Here is a 14,827-nt window from a genome sequence, read left to right as displayed (position 1 = left end):
TTCCCACCTCACCCAGCTCAGAGGAGGTAATCTGTGCAGGTGCTAACAGCCCCCCGCCCCAGTCAAAATGAGAAAACACATGAATAAGTCTCAAAACCAGACTTCCAGATCACCTACAGCAACCCCAAAGGGAAAGGAGATGGAACACTCTGATACTCAACCACCTGGACTCACTGAACTGGCAACAAAAGGGGGTCTGGAAAAAATGAAATCAGAAATAATTTCTCAGATAACAGGAGAAACTGTGCCCCTAGTGCAAGACATGATTAATAAATCTAGAGAGGAGCTCAGGAACATGATGGAATCCCAACATAGGAAACCAGTGGAATCCATAAAACAGATGCAAATAGATTTCCAGGACTTGAAAAACTCCATTGAAAGTCTACACAGCAGAATGAGCCAGTGTGAAGACAGAATTTCAGATATAGAAGATAAGATTGCAATTAGTGACCAGGAAAAGAAAAATTGCTTCAAAATTATAAGGGAACATGAGAAATCAATCCAGCAGCTGCTAGATAATGCAAAAAAGAATAACATAAGACTGATTGGAGTCAATGAAGAAACAGGAGAGAGTGGAGATGACATAAAAAATCTCTTCACAGAAATAATGGCAGAAAACTTCCCAAGCGGGGGAAAAGAGCTTGACATACACATAAGTGAGGCATATAGGACTCCAAATAGCCTTGATCAAAAAAAATCTACACATAGGCATAAAATTGTTAAGATTCCAGAAACACAACAGAAGAACAAAGTTCTCCAAGCAGTCAGAGAAAAGAAACAAATCACCTACAAAGAATAGTCCATCAGAATCACAGCAGACTTCTCAACACAAACGATCAAGGCAAGAAGAGCTTGGAGTGACATATTCCAAGCCCTAAAAGAAAACAGCCTCCAACCCAGCTTGATGGACCCTGCAAAATTATCTTTTAAAATTGATGGAGAAATAAGATACTTTCATGACAAAGAGCACCTTAGGAACTTCATGAATACCAAACCAGCACTCCAAAGAATTTTACACAATAGCCTAGGAACAGATATTGAGGATCACAACCCCAGGAAGCAAAGCAGAATGAACCCATCTGGCATGACAAGAAATTAAATGGAAAAGGGGAGAACCCAACAAAAAGAAAAAGTCATGGCAATGACAAGTCAATACGTTTCAGTTAGAACCATCAATGTTAATGGTCTCAATTCACCAATCAAAAGAAAGAGACTGGCAGAATGGGTCAAGAAGCAAAATCCAACAATATGCTGCATACAAGAAACACACTTAATTCAAAAGGAAACTCATAGACTGAAAGTAAAAGGGTGGAAAACAATACTCCATGGGACAGGAACCTGAAAAAAAAGCAGGAGTAGCTATCCTCTTGGCAGATCAAGTAGATTTCAAACCAACACTCATTAAGAGAGATGAAGAAGGACACTACATCCTTGTAAAGGGAACAATCCAAGAGGAAGAGATGACAATCATAAATATCTATGCACCAAACACTAGTGCACCCAACTATATAAAACAAATACTAACCGACATGAAAAGTCATATATGCACTAATACAATTGTAGTGGGGGACCTCGACACCCCACTGTCACAAATAGATAGATCAACTAGATTAAAAATAAGTACTGAAATACTAGAATTCAATCAAACTCTTGAACAAATGAACCTAACAGATGTTAACAGAGTCTTCCACCCCACAAAATCAGAATACACATTCTTCTCAGCTGCACATGGGTCATTCTCAAAAATAGACGACGTACTCACACATAGAACATGTTTAAGTAAGTGCAAAGGAATTGAAGTTATCCCCTGTATATTATCAGACCATAGTGCGATGAAATTGGAGATCCATAGCAAAAGGAACTCAAAAAATTTCATAAACACATGGAAATTGAACAACACATTTCTGAATAACCAATGGGTCACAGAAGAAATTAAAGAAGAAATCAGACAATTCCTTCAATTAAATGACAATGACAATACAACATACCGGAATCTATGGGACACAATGAAAGCAGTCTTACGAGGGAAATTCATAGCAATGAATACGCATATTAGGAAAACAGAATGAGCCCAATTAAACAACCTGATGCTCCACCTCAACCTTCTAGAAAAAGAAGAACAGGACAACCCCAGAGGTCATACAAGGGAAGAAATTATAAAGATCAGAGGAGAAATCAATGCAATAGAGACTAAGAGAACAATACAAAAAAATCAATGAAGCCAAGAGTTGGTTCTTTGAAAGAATCAACAAAATTGATAAACCTTTAGTCAACCTTGTCAGAAAAAGGGAAGAAAAGACCCAAATCCATGCAATTAGGAATGAAAAGGGTGAAATTACAACAGACCCAGCAGAAATCCAGAGGATCATCAATACCTACTTCCAGAACCTATACGCCAATAAGATGGAAAACACAGAAGAAAGGGACAGATTCCTAGATACATATGAATTACCAAAGTTGAATGAAGAAGACCTAAAAATTCTGAACAACCCAATATCAACCAATGAAATTGAAAATGTAATTAAAAACTTATCACCTAAGAAAAGCCCGGGCCCCGAAGGCTTCACTGCTGAATTCTACAAGACATTTAGAGAGGAACTGCTGCCACTACTGTTTAAACTCTTCAATGAAATTGAAAGGGAAGCAATACTCCCAAATTCATTCTTGGAAGCAAGCATCACCTTGATCCCCAAAGCAGAGAAAGACCCAACTGAAAAAGAGAACTATAGGCCAATCTCACTAATGAACATAGATGCAAAAATTCTTAATAAGATACTGGCAAACAGAATGCAGAAGATCATCAAGAAGATCATACACCCTGATCAAGTGGGATTCATCCCAGGGAGGCAGGGATGGTTCAACATACGAAAATCAATTAATGTAATACACAATATCAGTAAAGCCAAGGACAAAAACCATATGATTATCTCTATAGATGCAGAAAAAGCATTTGACAAAATCCAACATGCATTTATGATAAAAACCCTATAAAAAATTGGAATAGATGGTCTCTACCTCAAACTGATAGAAGCCATCTATGAAAAACCAACAGCCAATATCATACTAAATGGTCAAAAACTGAAATCCTTCACACTAAAATCAGGAACAAGACAAGGATGTCCACTATCACCACTCTTGTTCAATATAGTTCTGGAAACATTAGCCATGGCAATTAGACAAGAGAAAGAAATAAAAGGAATAAAGATAGGTAGTGAAGAAGTCAAATTGTCATTATTTGCAGATGACATGATACTCTATATAGAAGACCCCAAGAACTCCACTAAAAGTCTTCTAGACTTAATAACCAAATTCAGTCAAGTAGCTGGTTACAAGGTCAACACACAAAAATCAATAGCTTTCCTCTACACAAATGACAGACTCACTGAGAGAGAAATAGGGCAAATAATTCCTTTCACAATAGCATCCAAAAAACTGAAATACCTAGGAATCATCCTAACGAAAGAAATCAAAGACCTCTTCTCTGACAACTATGGCACTCTGAATAAAGAGATTGAAGATGATATCAGAAAATGGACAGACATCCCCTGCTCCTGGGTAGGAAGGATTAATATAGTGAAAATGGCCATACTTCCAAAACTGCTATATAGATTTAATGCAATTCCAATTGAGATCCCAGCAGCATACTTCATGTACCTTGAGAAAACAATCCAAAAATTCATTTGGAGCAAGAAGAGACCCAGAATAGCAAAAGCAATTCTAGGTAACAGAGACATGGCAGGGGGTATCACAATCCCCAACCTGAAACTCTACTACAAAGCTACTGTGATAAAAACAGCATGGTACTGGCAAAGAAACAGACCTGAGGACCAGTGGAACAGATCAGAAGATGCAGAAACAATGCCAGACACACTCAGCCATCTCCTCTTCGACAAAGGAGCCAAACGCCCTCACTGGAGGAAAGATAGCCTCTTTAATAAATGGTGCTGGACAAATTGGGCTTCAACTTGCCAAAGAGTAAAACTAGACCTACATCTCTCACCATGCACTAAACTAAAATCAAAATGGATTAAAGATCCAAATATTAAAATAGAAACTCTGAACCAGTTGGAACAGAGGTTAGGTAGAACCCTTGAAGACATCAGTGTAGGAAAAGATTTTATGAACAAAACCTCAGTTGCCTGAGAACTAGCACAAACAATCAACAAATGGTATCTCTTCTTATTAAAAAGCTTCTACGCAGTAAGAGAAACCACCAGCAGTGTGAAGAGACAATCCATAATGTGGGAAAAAATCTTCACCTGCTCTTCCTCAGACAAAGGTCTACTATCTTGAATCTATAAAGAACTTAAAAAGATCAGACCTCCCAAATTTAAAGATCCAATCCAAAAATGGGCATCTGAAATGAACAGACATTTCTCAGACAAAGAAGTAGAAATAGCAAATAAATACATGAAAAAATATTCAACGTCACTGGTCATCGAGAGATGCAAATGAAAACAATGCTGAGATTTCATCTCACTCCAGAAAGAATGGCTGCTATCATGAAATCAACTAATAACAAGTGCTGGCGGGGCTGTGGGGAAAGAGGAATCCTGCTCCACTGCTGGTGGGCATGTAGACTGGTGCAAGCACTATGGAAATCAGTATGGAGATACCTCAAAGATCTAGGACTGGAAGTCCCATTTGACCCCGCTATTCCAGTGCTGGGGATCTTCCCCAAAGAATTAAAAGAATCATACCACAGTGATATATGTGCACCCATGTTCATAGCAGCACAGTTTGTAATAGCTAAAACTTGGAAACAGCCCAAATGCCCATCAACTGGAGACTGGATAAAGAAAATGTGGCTTTTTTATAAAATGGAGTACTACTCAGCCATAAAAAATGAGAAATTGGAGACATTTATAGCTAAGTGGATGCACATTGAGGTAATACTCTTAAGTGAAATAAATAGGACACACATGTGTAAATACCAAATAGTTTCTCTGGTTTGAGAAACTGAAAGTGTAAATAAGGACTAAATGTATAATAGGTCATATGAAATAGGAAGAAAAGGGGCAAAGGGGAAGGCAGTGGGAGGGCTAGGGGAAAGGATAGAAGGGAATGGGATTAATATGAGAAAATGGAAAAATAGGAACAAAATTTTTGTAAATAGGGAGGGCTGAAGGGGTTGAAGGGAGGGCTGGGCAAGGATGAAAAACAAGAACCAAGAGAGACTATGTAAAGGTGCAAATTTCCAATGATGAATGTCATTATATTGTATACCTAAAATGTACCAATGATTAGAATGAATAATCGATAATGTAAAATAAGAAGAAAAGGTCCAAAGGGGTAGGGGTAGTGGGAGGCACAGGGGAAAGGAAAGAAGGGAAAGGAAAAAACGATGAGAAATGGAAAAAATGGAAATAAAGTCTTTGTAAATAGGGAAGGGTGGAGGGCGTGAAGGGAGGGCTAGGAATGGGGAAAAAATAAGAACCAAGATGCATTATGTAAAGGTACAATTCCCAATGAGAAATGTAATTGTGTTGTATACCTACAATGTACCAATAAAATAATTTAATACAAAAAAAAAAAAGAAAAGAAAAGAACAAAACTCTCAGGTACTCACCACCCAAATTTAACTCTTAACATTTATCACATCTCCTTGATACTATTTTTTAAAGAAAGAAGACGAAGGTAAATATCTTTTCCCATCCTCCACCCTCTCCTTCATCTCATTCCCCCATGGCTAACCATTATGTGAAGTTGATCTATATCCTTATAGCACTATTACATACCCATAACTATATATATCATGGTTTGGTGAGATTTTAGACTTTACTCAAGTGGTATCTTATGGTATATATACTATTCAACTTATTTATTTTTCAATCAACATTTGGTTTTTTAACTATCTGTATGGATACACCTAACTCAACTTTACTTTGTATTCTAGACTGTAATTATCCCACAATTTATGGAACTATATCTTTGTTGAGTTATTATCACCAATGTTTTGCTGAAACAGCTCTGCAAAAACTATATGTCCACAAAAGATTTTGTGGATTATGGGGTGTGGAGGATTAACTAATGGTCAGTTTGAGTGGGAATGCCCAGCTGAACTGAGTCAGTGTCGTTCTGGATATGGAAGACCCACCTGAAGATTGTTCCCAACAGCATAAAAGGAGAAGGGGACGTGGGGTGGGGGTGGGGTGTATGTGTTGTTTTCCTAGGAGAAGCTTGCCTGGCTGGTTTTCCTGATACAACTGGGCTGTTCTCATCAGAGGAGGAGCTTAGATTCTTGCTGTTGCCAGGGATGGCTGCTGCTCTCTTTCGGGAGAACTCTGATCTTCTCCTTTAACTCTGGCACAGATCCTTCACACCACCAGCATAGACTTTCCAGCTTCCACGACTGGCCTTTGGGCCTTCCCTGTGCAGATTCTTAATATGGACTCATGGAGGACACTGCCATGGGCTCTAGGCCTCCAGCTGGACTCATTTGGAACATCGCTGTGGGATCCAGGCCCTTGGCTGGATTCCTCGGGTCTCTAGTGCTCAGACAGGTCTCTCGCACTCTTCTGGATTTGACTTTTTGGGTGACTATTATAAAGTAACCCTATAAATTATGTGTCCCTTATTAAATCTAGTCCCTTGCAAACCCTGACTACAACATGTGGGATGTACCTGTTTTATTTAATACTCATTGTCAAATTGCCATCCAAAGTGACCATGCTGATTTATATCCCTACTAGCATACATGCTACATATGATTATGGTTACGTGACTCGCCTTTTCAATAAACTGCAGTTCCTAATATGAGCCCATTTTCTTAATGGGTTGTTACTTTTTCCTATGTTCATTTGCAAATATACATACTTTCATAGTTATGTCCATTGAAAATATATTATCTCGTGTATGTATGTGTAATATATACATATATATTTTTTCCTTTGATGGTTAAATGCATTGAAAATATTTTCTCCTAGTATTTGCATTTTAGTTTTGACTAGGTTATGTAACATGTGTTCTCTTAACTTGAATGTAGCTGATTTTCCTCTTTCAGGAGACAGTAGAGAGCAATGGCTCTAGACCCAGAATGCCTGGGTTTGACTGACACCTCTACCACTTACCATGCAGGTCTCCCCAGGTCTCAGTCTTTTATAAGGATTATAGTAATAATTGCTTCATAAAGTTTTCATGAGGATTACATGAGTTAGTATATATTATGTACTAAAAATATTCTGTAATACATAAGATAACTCAATAAATACTGACTTATTACTATTATTTTACTTCATGGATTGTAGGTCTTAGGTCTCGCTGGAGAAATATTCATCTTCCCTGATGAATATAAAAGCAATCTCAAGTTTTTTGATGAGCTTCTATATAGATACAACTGGAGCTTACTTCTAACTGTGTATGTGTAAGAAATCTATTTTTCTCACTTGGATAGCCATTTTTTAGCAGTATTTTACTTTGGCTTATCTTTTCCTCACAGTGTACCTCTGTCATGGACTCAGTGGGTTCTTGATTCTGTGCCAGTGGTCTGTTTGTCAATACCAACTGCCTTCATTACTGTAGCTTTATAATACACCTACAGATATGGTAATTAAAAGTTTTTAAATTTTGCTTCTGTATGGATCCATATGGAATTTATTTTTAAGTGTGGTATGTGTAGGAAGTCTATTTTTTCTCACATAGATAGCCATTTTTTAGCAGCATTTATTGATAGCTTATCTTTGCCTCACAGTGTACCTCTATCATTCAGTGGATTTCTCATTCTGTTCCAATAGTCTATTTGCCAAAACCATACTGCTTTCATTACTATAGCTTTATAATACATCTGCAGATACAGAATTATGAATCTTACTGCTTCTTTCTTTTTCACAATCACTTTATCTATTCCTGGCCTTTTGCTTTTATACATGAATTTTGGGTCCTATTATAAACTCTATAAAAAAATCCAACAAGTTCACTTTAGAAGTTTCAATTATAAGGCTGGATTTCATCCTAAGAAAGTAATTTGTACTAGATGTTAAGAAGTGTGTTATGAGGAAAGAGCCCTGGGCTAAGGTTTAAAGATCTGCATTCGACAAGCCCATTCATGACTCTGAGCTTCAGCTTTCCCAAATGCAGAAGAGGCTGGACCATGATTATACAGTAATATGCCTGGAACAGTACTGCTCAGACAATAGTCCCTGGAAGAGCTGCCTCAGCCTCACCTGGGAGTTCATTAGAATTGGAAATTAGAATCTGAATCTCTGAGGATGAAGCCCAGGAATCTGTTTCAGGAGCTCCTCAGGAGGTTCTTATGCATGGTGTGACAGTTAATCTCATGTGTCAACTTGGCTGGGGCACAGTGCCTAGACATCTGGTCAAACATTATTCTAGATATTTCTGTGAAGGAATTTTTTAAAATGCGATTAACATTTAAATGAGTAGACTTTGAGCAAAGCAGATTACTCTCCATAATGTGGGTAGGCCTCATCCACCCAGTTAAAGGCTTTAACAACAACAACAATGAAAAAGACTGACTCCCTGGGGAAAGAAGAAAGTCTGCCAGCCGAACGCCTTAAACTCAAACTGAAGCTCATCCCTGGGTCTCCAGCCTACACTGCAGATTTTGGACTTGCCAGTCTCCACAATCACATAAGCCAATTCCAATTCCTTAAAATAAATCGAGGTGGGGGGGCCAAGAAAGAGGCAGAGACCAAGACAGAGATACACATCCGATCATTCATTTTCTCTAGAAACTCCTAACACATATGGTAGACTTTGCAAAGCTCACTTGCAAATATCCCTGGCATAACCCCATCATGCATGAGTTTTCTAAATGCACTCATCTGCTGAATAGCCGTGTCCAGAATCTAGGTCACAGGATGCCCAGTTTGAAGTGTTTTCTTGTTTAGAAAACACACTGTAAAGAAAATAAACTATTTATGTTGAGTGGGTGAGTTAAGGAGAGCAGAAGTTTTATTTTCACAATGAATTAATTCAAGTGTTCCTTTTAAATAAGACGTTCACTTAGTAATTCATTTATAAATTTCTATACACTTGACAGCAAAAGCATCAGCAGGGTACTGAAATGTTAGAGCTAAATACCTTGTTAAAGCTGAATCACAAAGGAAAATAAAATATCTCTGAAATAAAAATGTAAGACAATACCAGCTTCTTTTAGCAAAATATTTGATTTCCCTATATAATTTAAGAAGCTTTTTCTTTTTTTGTAGAGTAAAGCCATAGCTTTAAATGTAGACAGAAGCTCTGTCCTCATTTACCTGGAAATAGAAAGTATTTTGTGGGCAAAATTAGACATTGGGAGTATGAGACACCCTGCTGTATTAGTCAGGGTTCTCTAGGGAAACAAAGCCAATAGGATATATACGGAGAGAGTCATAGGAAGAGATTTATCGTGGGCATTGACTTGAAGCAGTTATGGAGGCAGAGGAGTCCCAAGATTTGCCCCCTGCAAGCCAGAGAATCAGAGAAGCCAAAAGGGACATAAGTCTGAAGGCAGGAAATGTGGATGAAGTGAAACCCCTGGAGTCTCCTTCTGCCCAAGGGCAGGAGAAGATGAATAACCTCGCTCAAGCAGAGTGAGAAAATTGGCCCTTTCTCTGCCATCTTGTCCTATTCGGGTCTCAGCAGACTGAATGATGGTGGTTTTTCTTTACTCAGTTTTTCTAATTCCAATGCTAATCTCTTCTGGAAACACTCTCACAGACACACCCAAACAGAAAGTTTTACTGGCTATCTGGGCATCCAATACCCCAGTCGAGCAGACACACCAAATTATCCATCACATTCACATCACAGTAGGAAAGAAGATTGAGTATATGCAGCTGTAGCCTTCATGTACTCCATAACCATATTCTGAGACATGAGGAGAACAGTTAACACAAAGAGTCTACACCTAGAACTAGTAAAAATATTCATAATGTCAAGGGTTTTTTCCCAGTAGTGAGGCTCAAACGCAACACCTCATACCTACTAGGCAAATGCTCTCTCATTGAGCTACATCCTTAGCCCATGTTAAGTATCTTGAGATAATAAAATATACTCTGGGTAACCTGGATCTAAATTCCCACCCAACAAGCCAAAGACTTTTGTGATTCCCTACTAGGTTTAACATTTTATGTTTCTAAGTGTACAAACTGACTACTATCAGAGAGATTTTGCTGACTTGGACTCAGTAATGGCTTGAGCCTTAGCAAGTAACTGGTGGATTTAGAAAAAGGAAAGTAAAAAACATCTTTCTAATCAGCAGATCCATTTTCTCACTGCGTGAAGCACAAAACACACAAAACTGTGATTACTTGCAACGACTGAGAGAGTTAGCAGACAGACAAAGCTAATCCTTTCATGTGGAATATAAGCTTGGACACACAGACAGGTATAACCTTTTATCTTGACTGGAAAGTACTCAGTGTTTTCAGGTGGCTCTAGGTTGTCTGAGGCTGGAGCCAGGCCTTAGGAGATATTTAGTGGCTGCTGCAGCACCAACTCTCCCACCAGGCTGGGGAGTCTGCACTGACTCAGTGCGGGAGGCACAGGAACATTGCATGAATATTTATAAGTGAAAATGCATTAGAAGAGCTTAAAGAACCTCTTTCCCCAGCTCTCCACCAGACAAAAGAAATGTCCAAGGGAGACAGCCTGCTAGAATTTTTTAAGCTTCCAATATTTTAAAATCTATTATTTTTAAATGGCACCTCTCCTCCCCGCATCTGAATGGGGAGTTTCAAACACAAACTGCCGCATGCCCTGCCTTTATCAGTTGTCCTCTTAGGGACCCTGTTGAGAAACTTTCTTTTGAGTTTATCAGCCTGACTCTCCAAAGGGAAGCCAACAAAGCCAGTAAGTTTCAGAAATTCATATGCTGTCATTAAAATAGCTGTCCATTTTCCCAGAGCACCTCCCATAAAAGCATTTTAATTCTCTAACCAAAATGTAGTTCAGCCTTTATTCTGCAAAGCCCATTTGTTTATGTTTCCAAGTTCAATCACAATCTATTTGTAAAACCTACTTAGAATCAGAGTCACATAGCCAGAAATGATCATGCTCTAATTTCCTTATTAGAAAGATTCTTGTTGCAGCTGGCAGCTTGATTTGCCTGCTCCCAGGGTCTGGAGTGACATGTTCTTAACCTCTTTTCCTGATTTTGTTCTTTATTTCCTTGGATTTTTCTCCCCATCCTCACCCCCAATATACAAATATCAAGGCAGAGAGGAGCAGTTCCTGACATTGTTGCTAAGACAGAAGTGAGAGAAGAGACTGCCACCTCTTTACCTGTCAAAAAAAAGAACCAAATCAGGCTACTCATAATATCTGAGGAAAAGAAGGAAGTGTTCCCAAAACACACCATGACTGGAAAGATTTAGGATTCAGGTAATAAGTCAATTATTTCAAAGGACTTGGAGGAATGGAGTTTTCTGAATAATTGAATCAAAATTAAAGCAGAACATCAATGCAGCATTCAAAAAACTTATCTACTTTTGGGAGGCAAATTTTTTTTCTAAAACAGGTGAGTCAATCTTTCTGACATAGTAAGATACATCTTTTCAAGATAATTTAAAAAATTTCTAATGATAGATGATCTTGAAGTATTTCAGTGTCTGCATAAATGTATGACGTCTTACTCATCCTTTGAGGCTGGTTCAAATATTTTATGAAGCTTTTCTCTGTGTCTCACCATTTTCCTGATATAACACAGCTATTTGTTTTATGTACTATTACAGATTTTACTACTCCAAGCAGAAGATGCTATGAAAACTGCAAAGATGATTGCATTTTGTTTTAGTGGTGGTTAAAGGCATATCACAAAGGTCACCCTGGTAATAGATTTTCAAGTGTCCAGAGTTCTTGCCCACTACCTTTGTCAAATTAAACTGTGTTGAGGAGCAACATGGTCTACTAATAAGAGTCAAATAAATATGACACTTGTCACTTAACATGAAGCTTGTTCTCCAAAAGAGTCTGGGGTACAGAAAATCAGGTAAAATGATATATTTCAGATCTCATAAAGTTTTAATTTGAATTAGGCAATTCTACCCCTCCTTGAAGACATATAATGGTTTCTATGAGTTTCTAATCTACCACAATCCCTTTGCTCATGCTTCCGAATCTCTTTCAGATTCTTCTATCCTTTACTCATTCTTTCTCTTACTTTTTATTCATTCCTCTGTTGAAATGTCATTTCTTCCACAAATATCTTTGAGACCTACATTTCTAATTGCCCACCCAATATTTATTCATTTGCCCCTTTATTCCTTACCTATTTATTCAAGGTACATGTGACCAATTTAAAGTAGCTTTCCAGACTTCAGCAATCAGAAGTACCTGTACAACACAGTCTTGATCAATGACATGAAAATGGAATTTACTGGATAGAACTTACAGGAGGCATTGCTGGCCATTTGAGAAATGCAAATTGAAACAACACTGAGATTCCATCTTCTGAAAGAATGTCTGTCTTCAAGAAATCAACTAACAAATTCTAACTGGATAACTAACAAGTGCTGGCGAGGCTTCCACGGGGAAAAATGAACCCGTTTTTACTGTTGGTGGGAGAGTACACTGGTACAACCAATAGGGAAATCAGATTTGAGATTTCTCAAAAAAATAAAAATAGAAATTCCACTTGACTCAGCTATTCCCCTTCTAGGTATCTTCCCCAAAGAGCTAAAGACATCATATCACAGGGATGTATGCATATCCACATTTATAGCAGCATAATTCATAATAGTTAGATCTTGGAAGCAGCCTGTATGTCCATCAACGGATGAATAAAGAAAATGTATTTACACACAATGGATTACTACTCTCCCATAAAGAAGGACAAGCGTGAGTCATTTGTAGGAAAATAGACGTTAAGTGAAATAAATCAGACACACCAGCTTAAATATCACATGATTTCTCTTACATGAGAAACCTAATATTTATAAATAAAGGACAAGATAAAAGCTACATAATAGGAAGTAAAGAGATAGATCTTTTTCAGATTGGAGAGAGATCAAGAGATGGAGGGAGCAGAGGGAAAGAGGATGAAAAAAATCATTAATATGTGTCATGCATGTGCACCAATCCTCACGAGGAATGTAGTCATTATGTACTGTAAACATGTACTACTGAAAATATAGAAAAAATTAATATGGAGTAATTGGAATCCCTGCGCACAGTTGGTAAGAAGCTAAAATGGTCAGGTACTATGAAAACTGCATGACTATTCCTCAAAAGAAATTAAAAATAGACCTACTATAAAAAGGAACTTACAGGAGGTTTTCTTTTTTAAGACAATTTACCTGAAATGCTCAATGGCCCCTTAATCTTGGTCTTTTTTGTTACCCCTTCTTCTTATCTAAGGCCTAAATCTAGCAGTTGAAAGTATGTCAGGCATTTTACAATGCTAAGGGTTAAACATTAAGGATGATGAAATAATAAGATTAAAGGAATTTGATGATGCTCTTGAGTTACCTGGCTAGTCTTGGACTAACTCTGATCTTCCATGACATGAAACTAGTAAACTTTCCTACTTCAGGAATCTTTTGTTAGGTTTTGTTGCTTGCAGCTGAAATAAACTATTGCCAATACATTCTTCTTAACCAATTGAGGGACTCCATGGTAAATTTGCCTGAGATCTTCCCTGTCTAATGCTATAACTCCAATAACTCCTATTTCACTCACCACCTATATTAGGATTCTCCAGGGAAATAGAAACAAATTTTAAAGGAGTTGGTTCATGCAGTTATGGGGGCTGAGAAGTCTCAAGATCTGCAGTCAAAAAAGTTACAAACAGGAGGGGTCAGTCGTGTACTTCTAGTCAAGTCTGATGACACAGAGAGATTCAGAACCAGGAGAGCTGATGTTACAAGTTCCAGCCTGAAAACAGGAAAAGATTGAACCTGCTCAAGGAGTTCAGTAGTTCTCTCTTATTCAGCCTTTTTTGTCTATCTGGGTCTTCAGTTGATCGATGGAAGGGAAGGCAATCTGCAGTACTTAGTCTACCAGTTCAAATGTCAACCTTACCCAGAAATATCCTCACAAATATACCCAGAATAATGTTTGACCACATGTTTGGGCAAGTCTTGGCCCAAGATGACATAAAACTAACCATCATGACCACCTTCCTCATCATTCATGCTTGACTGGCATTGGCAGGGAAACCAGCAATCCACAAAAATGAAATTTTCAGAAATTATCAAAACTCTTATTTAAAATTATTTTTTAAATTTCCAGATAAAATATTTTCATTTGCCAAATCTAGCAAGCCTATAATTTTGTTTGGAAACCACCTAAAACGTTTTATGTGTGTTCCAGATATCATTAACATTTTGTAAGATCCATATTTTCTGCATGTTTCTGTGATTACTATATTGTGCTTTCTATACAATGTTCTTTATTGACATTTACTGTGTTTCCTCTATATTAAATGGTTCCAATCTGCAATGTTTTTAGAGTATAAATGAATATATGGATATATGGACATGTGCACACATATTTTCCTCCTTGCCAGTTGGCACTGCTTTCCTGTCAGAATGCCTGTCCATAGCATCTTCACCTCTTATCTGAGTTACTTATCCTAATCTGTTTTTAATGTGGCTATGTTAGAATTTTGCCCAAAATAAATAGCTCTAAATAATGATTTGATGAATTAATGTATCAGTAAAACTGACTTCTTAGAAAAACATTGTTAGACTTTTGGCTCTTGATTATGTTTTGTTGCAGTATCTATATAATCAAGTGATCTCTGGATAAGAGAGGTGCCAATGTACAATGTTGTCTCTTTAAATATTTGCCCCTCTTGTTTGTATACATGCAGCTATGCACACACACGCACACACACATTCAGTAGTTATTTTGTAGCATTTGTATCCTTAAAATTTTCTCT

Source organism: Heterocephalus glaber, unplaced genomic scaffold (assembly GCF_053883595.1).
Source record: "Heterocephalus glaber isolate CG9 unplaced genomic scaffold, H.glaber_assembly_v1.0 deba00000122, whole genome shotgun sequence".
Classification (NCBI taxonomy): domain Eukaryota; kingdom Metazoa; phylum Chordata; class Mammalia; order Rodentia; family Bathyergidae; genus Heterocephalus; species Heterocephalus glaber.
Note: the sequence above shows the minus strand (reverse complement) of the source record.